The following is a 10786-nucleotide window of genomic DNA, read 5'->3' on the forward strand; positions in this document are numbered from 1 at the left end:
GTATTTATGCATTGAAACACCTGGCCTTTCCAAAAGGAGGAGGGGATCAGGCGTGGTTTCCATTGGTGACAGTACACCTGCTGTACAAATATTCACAGTTATGATGAATTCCTTCCATGTGTTAAAATCATCGCAAAAAGGACACACACACACACACACACACACACACACACACACACACACACACATGCACACGCACACACATGCACATGCACACTCACGCACACAATCATCTTAAGCTTGATCTACAGTAAAACCAGGTCCCTTTGTCTCTTTCTGAATGCCAATGTGCGCGTGCGAGTGTGTGCGTGTGCGTGTGTGTGTGTGAATATGCATGTTGGCACAGCAGTGAAAGAGAGAATTGAGAATTTCTGGAACAGAAAAGACGACTTCTGCTCTTCTGTGTCCATCATCCTGTCTTTCCAGGCGACTGTAGGATCGATCTTTTCCTTTCTTCCTTTCTTTCTTTATTTCTTTCTCCTGCTTCTTTTTTTTTTTTTGGTCTTGAATTCATTTTTTAGTCACTTTAGCGAAAGAGACACAGTCTCACAGTATCATCAACTCCAGTCTCTTAACTGTTTCTCTTTTGTAAAGCAGTTTATATTTTATATATTCAGATATGTATATTAAATAAAAGTGGTTCAGAGTCCTTTTTTCTTTGGACTCTCAGCTGCCCATCCCCTGAAAGGTCAGCCTCATTTGAGGGGCAGTTCCATTAGAATGAATTGATTTTGTCATTTAAACTTCTAAATATGTGATGCTTTATGTTTGTTTGTTTTTCTATATGCACAAATTCCCAAACACACATGCACACAAACCCACATGCATGAGCACACAGATTAATATATGTCCACCCATGCTCACATCAGCTCCAGTGTCCTGGTGGAAAAACAGCAGCAGGTTTTTTAATCAGGCAGCCAGCTGATACACACACACTCGCGTGCACGCACACACACACACACATTTCACAGTCACACATTCATCCCAGCAAAAATAGAAAGAGAGAGGCAGACGTCTGTGTGTTAGCATGTTTGTGTGTTCTTTTTCCCAAAACAGGAAGTGGTCAGAAAATTAAGGAGTAAAGATAATGTACTGTAATATTACAGCTAATTTTAATATAGCTGTGTTTTGTATATGTGTGCACCTTTCCTCATATACTGACAGTATATTAGACACCACCTGTGTGACTATACTTAGAAATAATCACCACAACAACACATATTGTCTTTAAAAGAGTGCAGAACCAAAGATGTCATCTTTTCTATTCCACACATTTTTCTTCCTGTCACTTACATTACCCACAATCCCATCAGTCTAATTTATACAGAACTTTTTCACATGTGCAGTTGTGCTCCTGAACACCTGTAAACAGACTTTTACAGGTGTTCAGGAGCACAACTGCATAGGGGAAAGTTTCCCTTTAAAGTTTTAGCCGTTCTCCTTTAAAGTTTTAGCCGTTCGGCTCCCACACGTCAGTGTTAGCAGAACAAGTTTATACCATGTTTCTCTCACTATCAACAAAATACCTTGAAGACTAAAGACAACTCAGTCCCTCAGTATTTTTCTATTTCCCTGGCCTGTCTGTAGCAGCCAGCAGCAAGACTTTTCATAATAATGACGCAAAACTTCAAAAATTTCAAATGGTAACGTTAATCAAACCAGAAGAAATGCTTCATTTGTTGGGGACTATTTCTAGTCTTGGATTAATACACATTTTCGTACATATTTTTGTGGGAATAAGTCAAAATAAATGACAGAGTCTGTGTCCATGCTAATAAACATGTCAGTTTGTGCAACAGTGTGACTCACTGACATGTTTGTAAGAGCCTGTCCTCACCAGATAAAAGTCTGTATCGGTAGATTGTACAAGTAGGTTATTGCGACCAATATTTAGGCCTATATTTAAGTGGCAGTCACTAGTCGTAGTAATTATGACGGGAGCAAAGGAGGAAGTCAGGTGACGTAGTATAAAGACCAAGGGTCTTTTTGTTGGGTTTGATGAAAAAAAAGAAAAATGAGGTGGCACAGTGGCGCAGCAGGTAGTGCGCGTGCCTCACAGCAAGAAGGTCGCCATTTCGATTGCCGGGTCGGGCCTTTCTGTGTGAAGTTTGCATGTTCTTCCTGTGCATGCGTGGGTTCTCTCCGGGTACTCCGGCTTCCTCCCACAGACCAAAAACATGCTCATTAGGTTAATTGTTGACTCTAAATTGCCCCTAGGTGTGAGTGTGAGCGTGAATGGTTGTATGTCTATATATGTTGCCCTGCGACCGGTTCAGGGTGTACCCCGCCTTTTGCCCAATGACAGCTGGGATAGGCTCCAGCCCCTCGCAATCCCGAAAGGGATTGTATAGACAATGGACGGATGGATGGAAAAATGTGGAATATCACTATATGTATCCTTCAGTTCTCAACTCCTGTGATTTCTCAGCCTGAGGTGAGGACAGTGGGCACTCAACTTCTTTCTAAAACTTCCATGAATGTCAGCTGCCTTCTCTACTGCTGCATGTATGTGTGGTTTCCTGAAGTCCACCCTGAAAATGAGAAGAAAAACTCACCACAGATCAACTGACCTCTCTGTTAAGAAGTTATTATTGTCCTCTGTTTCTCTCTCTTTTTTTCTTGCCTGCTTCAGCCGTCCTTTAATCACTCAAACCCGACAACACATGATCATAGGGTATGACTGTGTTTGTGTATTTGTGTTTGTGTGTGTGTGTGTGTGTGTGTGTGTGTGTGTGTGTGTGTGTGTGTTCTGTGTGACCTTCTTGACCTTAACAATCTCTACATCTGTAATATTGCAGATATGCAAAATCCCACATCTGATGGACAAAAAAAAGCTTCACCTTTCCTCACCTTTAATGCTGGTCTGTGGTGCTTCTCCTCCTCCTCCTCATCCTCACACACACACACACACACACACACACACACACACACACACACACACACACACACACACACACACACACACACACACACACACACTTATTTCCAGTAGGTGAACCTCTAATCATAAGAAAATAACAGGGGTGTCAAGGTGATCATAAAACCTCACATATTTCTCCCTTCTGCTTCCATAATGTCACATATTACAGACCAAATGGCATCATGGGAAACACCTGCTTCAGAGCACACAGGTGGTACGATGAGAGAGAGACGGGTGGGGGATTTAGACAGAGAGGAGGGGTCTCCAGGGGATGTGGAGAAACATGTAATTTGAAGTGTTTTAACAGGACAGGTGAGGCCTGTTTGAGGAATGTGTTTAAAAGAGTATAATTATTTTTGTAAAAAGGACACAGTTTCCAGCAGATTGTCTTGTTGGTCAGCTTAACTGTTGAAAGAGGGTAGACCCAAAACTCATTCGTGAGTGCATTCTGCATTCTAGCATTTGATGACGGCAGGAGCCTTACTTTAGCAAACAAACATTGTGTTGTGATGGTAAAGTGCATACTAAATAGATGCCTGTCAGACACAGGGTTTAGCCAAGAGTCTTCAGTTTGCCACTCGGTTCACAAACATGTGCATGCTTTGTGAGTAATGTAGCACAGCTTTCATATTCAACCTTCACAGAATAAATCAGTATAAAGCAAGGGCGCGTTACTGAAATGGTGTTTCATTTTTAAAGCTAATGAATCCTACTTACAAGTCCTCCAATCGAAATCACAAAGTTGTTTTCTGATCTGACACTTTAGCTATTCGGGTAACTAAATTTGCTCCTTAAAGGAACAGTTGGACATTTCTTCTTCACTTTCTGGTTTTTTTAGATGAGATGAGTGATGCCACTCTTGTGACTGTACGGTGAACACGAAGCTGCAGCCAGTAGCAGCCGGCTAGATTAGCTTAGCACAAAGACCTCAAACAGGGGTCAACAGCTGGCCTTCATGCTAAGCTAAGGTAATGATGCCCAGGTGGTGGCTTCACATTTATCATACATTTGTGAGAGTGGTGTGTATCTCCTCATATAACTCAGCAGAGAGTGAAAGAGTGCATTACCGAAAATGTCCAACTGTTCCATGAAGATTAGGGATATTTCCTCTGTCAACCTTCTTTCCTTTTTGTAATCATTAGGACTGTGCTAACTGACTTCTTAGTTAATGATGGTGCATGGTAATAACCTATGTGGTCAATTGTTTTCATATTACACAACGTAGAGCGATAGAGGACAGAACTGTGACTGCAGAATTTAAGGCAAAGTAAACAAAGGAAGACAGAAGAAGAAGAAGAAGAGAGAGAGGGAAAAGAGGAAATGGGTGAAGTTATGTGGGTGAGACATTAAGGAGTGTAGGCAAGAGAGAAAGAGAGAGAGAGAGAACACACAAAGTGAATATGCAGACTGCAGTAACAGGAGACACAAGGAAAAAGAATCTCATGCCAGACAGTAACAGTGAAGCAGAGAGAAAAGAAAAAGGCAGATGAGAGACAAGAGGAACAAAATGATTAACTGCAGTCACACGTCAGCAAACTACCCACGCAACTGCAACATAAGGTCTCCTTCATAAAATCAGGGTGGTCATGCTTGTGGGTATGAGGGGACAGATATCAGATGGAAGTATCTCTGAGCATCACCAGCACAAGCAAAACATCAGTCTGCAGTTTGGTTCTCCTTCCACCTCTGACAATGAAAGAAAAGCACCACAGCTGATTCCAGCAAGACTCCAAATCCAGCTGGGAGGAAGGAATGGAGCTTAACACTCACACACACACACACACACACACACACACACACACACCTACACACACACACACACACACACACACACACACACGGACAGTGTTGTGGTGGACTGTAACTCATGTTAGGGAGTGGTGAGAGTGTGAGAGAAACCAGAGCAGAGAGGAGTCGTTTAGAGAGGGGTTAACTCTTCATGTTCCATCCACACTGACCACATGGCCAAATTACAGGGCTTCTGATATAAATAGTCTGTGTGCATGTGTGTGTGTGTACATGTATGATACATCATAAGACCATCCCATTTTACTCCTTTGAGTAGTCTAGTTAGAATTTTTTAAAAAAGAAAAGAAAAAAGATGTTTTTGTCTGTAAAATAAAATTTTTTGTTATCCATTTTCCATTTTTATTCCATCGAAGCAGAGGCAGCAGCTGTCGCCATCTTTGTTGTTGTGTACAGTTAACATGGACTGGATTCACCGTTGACTAAACTACTGTTAACTGTGTGCGTGTAGCTTGAGACAAGCAGCTAAAACACTGAAAAACATCAATGCAATGCTGTTCTTGAAGCAAAGATAACAGTAATAATAATAATAACATACATACTTTTAATAGAAAATGGAAGAATTACAGCGCAGGAGAGGAAGGAAGCCTCAAAGGCTTATTTTAAAAAAATCTAAAAAAAAAAAAAATGACATTGTTACTCATCAAAACAAGCAGACATATAAAGAAGACATATCACAAAGAATATCTCTACACAGCAAACACATAAACAAGCATAAATAGCAGTTTCTTAAACGTGTCCAAAAAGCATAAATGTGAACATCTAAATGTATTTAAAAATGTATTTAATAATGGTCACTCAGTATAAAGAGCAAGAAAGTCTGCATGTGGAGGAAGGTGGGGTGGATGTTGGTGTCCCAGGTGAAGCCGAAAGTTGAAGTTACATAAAGTACTTGCACTACATATGTAACAGTAATGTTTTTAACCAAACCACGATCTTTTCCTCATCCTAACCAAGTAGTTTTGGTGCTTAAACCAAAGCCAGCTGTCACTGTTTCACAATGTTATCACTTGGCGACGAAGGTCTGGTAAGGCTAACATTGGTGCTCTCCAATGATCGTGTATTGTATGTCATTTTGGGATCACCTTTTCAGCCATTTAGTGTCATTCATCGTTTCATGATGTTGGATAACATTTTAAGGTGGCCAACGACTATTTTTCGTCACGCACATACTCCAGTTATTTGTAAGTCTGTAAAATGTGGAGTTAACAAATTTTTCCTCAATTCAGATATTTTGTTCCTGCTGGTCTGAATCTTAGAGGAGAGAGAGAAGAGAAACACGAGGAAAAGGCAGATGGTGACGACGTAACGTTAGAAGAAAAGGAGGGAAAGTGGAAAGTTGAGGCAGAAATAAAGCAGGGAGAGAAAAGACATTGGAAATTGAACAGTGAGGGGCAGTGGAGAAGGCGGAGAAAGAAAATGATGTCGCAGACAAAAGGAAAGACAAAATAAGAGATAGAGAAAAGGAAGGAAGGAAAGAAGGAAAAAATGGATAAAACCAAAGGAAAGATAAAAAGAGACAGTGAGAGTAAAAGAGAGGAAAAGAAGAAGAGAGAGGAGCCATAAAAAACAGTGAGGACCCGGGAGGGAAGTCGGACATTTGAGGAGGAGAGAAGAGACAGAGGGAGGAGAAAAATGGAGGGAGGAGACAGACAGAGTGAAAGCAGAAGAATCACACATCATACATGAAATCCATGAAGACATCATGCAACTCCTCTAAAAATGACTTATTCAAAATAATCATCATCCAAACTGACAGAAAGTGAAGGTCTTAAGTGCTGGACTGAAATGCATCACAGAACGATGAGCTCTAAACATCTGGCTGTGATGTCATAATTGTGAGACCGTGCTGACACGTCACTGGAGAACAAAAGAGAGTCGAATAAAACTCAAAGACGTCGCAGCCTGACTATCGATGATGACCAAATGGCCGAGTCCTCGTCTGTCCAAACTGCGCGTGAAGCCGTTCTTCTGTGGTCAAGTCACACACACGCACACACACACACACACACACACACACACACAAACACACATATACATACAGTAGACTCTGCAGGCAGTGGTCAAAGGCTCTGTAAAACATTGACCTCAATGGAAAAGAATGCAAACCCTCTCTCTCTTTCTCCGTCTCCTCCCCTCCTGTGTCAGACACACACATATTGGTTAGATTAAACTGCCACGGAGAGAGAGAGAGAGAGAGAGAGAGAGAGAGAGAGAGAGAGAGAGAGAGAGAGAGAGAGAGAGAATATTCCTTCCTCCACATTTGACCCAGACGCTCTGATTTTCCTGCCATCTCTCATGTTACTTTTCTTTCTCACTTCAGTTAAGAAAGCTGAATAATCATAAACAACAAACTGCTTTTACCTTTACAGCACTTTTCTAAAAGCAAAGTTTACCTACTGTAAATAAAAGTCCAGTACAAATTTTGTGTATAAAGGACTCCAAACTAGCAATTTACTCAATCGAGTTGTACCATTTAAGCTTGAGGAATGCCCTAGCAAGTAAATATTTCAGTAATGTCTAAATGTGTTATTTGGACATGAGAAAGTAGGTCCAGTAAAAACAAAAGTTTCAAAGCGGCACCAGTATGTGATTTGGTTTTTCAGTACATTCCTTTTCTTCATCAACATGAGCGCCATGCTAGCAGCATTGCTACGGAAGTTTGTACAGAAAATCATGGTGCCCAGAGGATGAATCCTAATAACTTTTCATCATTGTCAGGTCAGATTTCAGCTTGTTCAATACTTTGTTTTTTGACCAAATACCTAGAAAACTAATGACATTACATCAGCCTCAGGTATTAAGTGTTAATTCAATGTTACCATGTTATGGTGCTAAGCTAAAATGGTAAACAATGTACCTGCAACATACTTAAAGGTCTAGTGTGTAGGATTCAGTAGAGACGTGACTAAACCTCATTTCACCAGCCGCTTTTTAAGCTTATTGGAAAACCTACGGTGGCTGCTAAGAGTGTAAAAGATGTGAAAGGCCCTCTCTAGAGCAAATGCTTGGTTTGTCTGTTTTGGGCTTCTGTACAAACATGACAGTGTAACATGGCAGACTGTGGAAGAGGACCCTCTCCCTCTGTAGAGGTTCATAATACTTATTCACTTTCACATAAGTAAGGTTTTGAAAGCAGGAATTTTATTTTTACTGTGTGGTATTGTTACTTTTACTTCAGTAAAGTAAAAACTTCAACTTAAATAATAGATTGCAACACTCCTTCCACCGCTGTCCAACACAGAGCTGGAGGTAAATGTGTGCTTGCTCAGTATGACTCATGGAATCACTTCTGCACTGAAGGGGATATCTGAAAAAAATGAAGCAAAAACTAGCACACTTTTAAAGATGTGTTCTCAATCCCTACAGATTTCTATCAAAATGTATCACTGCAACAAAGTATTTCAAGCATTTAGCAAGCTGCAATTTCATTAATGGACCTAAACAAAGATGATGGAGAGAAGTTTGTATTTGTCAGTGTTAAGTTCCCAAAGCCAAAAGCAACATCACTTAACTGCTGCCCTGCTAAGCTTCAGCGAGTCAAACCTCAAACTGACTTATCTGAGGAAATGGACAAAGGAAAGAGGAAATGATAAAACGTGACACTGTTGACCAAGCACAGCTGGGTGGTTTTTCAAGCAGCCAGACAACTTGGACTACTCCGGCTACCAGACTGTGAATGTTGTTTTGGTTCCAAACCGACCACTCTTCCAATGGGACCCCATCAGTTATAAATTTGTACCCCTGGTTTACATTGGCTGTGCCTCGATAACATGTGAGAAGCTGATGCAAATGTCAGATACAGAAGCTTTTGGTGGTTTTTTACCCAAGACAAAGAAAGTGCCACCATGGGGGAGTTTTGAGAGCAGTGCTATCAGCTAGTCTCTAGAAACTAGCTACAAGAAACCTTAACTTTATTACATCAATTGGAAGAAGGTGGTCAGCACTAAATGATTATTTCTGTTAGCTATGCTAGCATTGGTCAGTTTGTGCTGATACCATGGTTTTCAAATGAGATGTGAAATGTTTCTGTGTGTTTTTACACATGCTATATTCTCATTTCAGTCTAGTCTTTCAAGAATACCCTGCTAGCTTAGCAAAGGACAAAATGACCCTTATGTAACTATCCTGTAGGTTTATATTATGACCACCACTTTAAAGTATTTCAACTTTGTTTCTAAGAAATTATGTTTCATCAGTCAGTTTGACATGGCAAACAGTTGTAAATGTTACAACATGTGCTACAGTACATGTGCTTAGTTTTAATTAGTAAATTTTACCAACTCAACATCAGTGAGCAATGACACTGTGAGCATGTTAGCATGCTGACGTTAACATTTAGCTGAATGGACAGCCTCACAGAACTACTAGCATGAATATAGACTTTAACGGCCCTGTCTTACACTCTACACAAACAATCACACAGCACAGTGCAGGTGTCTTTACTAGTTTCAGACTGACAAAGTAATGCCCAGCACTCATATTGTGTAAGTAGTAAATGTACTTACTCCTATCTGTGCACCCATGTGCTTGTTGGTGTGAAAATGTGTGGTAAGGTGCACTGTTGGCACATTGCTAACTTGAGGCAACAGAAACCATTTGCGGCATTGTGTAGAAAACTGTTCACTTCTCAAACTTGTCAAATCCGACATTTAAGTAGCAATGAAACCAGCTATTGAAGGGAATTGGAGGTGACACTGATTGGTTTAATTAGTGTAACACCCAAATAAAACTATGATTAATTAAGAGACTAAATGCAACCCATTTGTGCCCTGTGCCATGCTTTGCACCCAGAATATGCAGCTTTTTACCAGCAAAAGTGGAGTTGGACACACCCAAAATGCACTTGCGCCCTGCACTTTCAACCACGTGCTATAGACTGTTTAAATAGGACAGCTAGTCTGGTTTTTATGTGCGTCTCAGTGGTGAGTTGGAAAATTATTGTCCCACTAAATGCATACTTCCCGTTACAGGAGGATATGTTTGGGAAGGCTGTGTCTGCATGATTGACAGCTGTCTCAGCCAATCATAGCCACAGTCAGTCACAATCACAGTCACAGTGGTTGCTGCTTGCTTGTCTCTCCTCAGTGCGACACAGGTGTCACCCCTTTGTCTACATTAGGTGAAAGGGTTTCTTATTTAATTTCCAAAGATAAGCCCCAGCTAGCGTGTTTTTTTAGTCTTTGTGGTGGAAACCATGTTCATTAAAAGTGTCTAAACATATCTGATTTTATTGTAATGTTTCTACTATGTTACTGTTTATTGCTTTTTTAAGCATATTAAACCAAATCTCTGTCACGCACACACATGACTGCAGGGCATCACAAAGTGTACGAGAAATTTTTCTTCCTTTCTTTCTAGTGTTATAGTTTAGAAAAAAAAACTTTGTAGGTATGAGTGTTAAATGGCCACTGTGTCTAAATAAACGGTTAAGAAAATAAAACTGCCTCCTCCCCCTCTATCTTTTGCTCTTTCTCTCTGTGTGGTTGTCTTTCAGCCAGTCTCGGGGTTTGTCTTCAGGTTTTGCAACGTCACCCTGCCACGTCGAGGATAGGCTGTCTGCCTCTTTCCTTCTTTCTCTCCTTCAAACACACACACACACAAGATAGAGGTCAACAGAGGTAATGAAAGAGAGATGAGAACTGTTTCTAAGTGAGGCTGCGAGCGAAGAAGAAACGAAGAAAGCACAGAGGAAAAATTCCTTTGCATGTCACACATCACAGGGACTTGAAGATATGTTATCATTATAAACATTAAAGCAAACCACAAAAGTACATCACTTTAATCTCTGCAAGACAGATAAGTGAGAGAGAAAAGACAGGCAGAGTCGAGAAAAGAGAAAATGTGAAGCAAGCAGACACAGAAGGAGCAGTAAGACGAGGGCTCGAAATAGACTGAGAGAAAGTGGAATTTATTCTGAGAGCTGTATGGGCAGGGCGGCCTGGAAGGCTTCCTTTAGGTCCTCATCACCTCACATCAACTCTGTAAACCAGCATGGAGTTGGGGAACAGCAAGCATTCTGGGTATTAACAGCCACCAAGAAGCAGGTTACTTTAGTTT

The sequence above is a fragment of the Chaetodon trifascialis genome, chromosome 15 (assembly GCF_039877785.1).
Source record: "Chaetodon trifascialis isolate fChaTrf1 chromosome 15, fChaTrf1.hap1, whole genome shotgun sequence".
NCBI lineage: Eukaryota > Metazoa > Chordata > Actinopteri > Chaetodontiformes > Chaetodontidae > Chaetodon > Chaetodon trifascialis.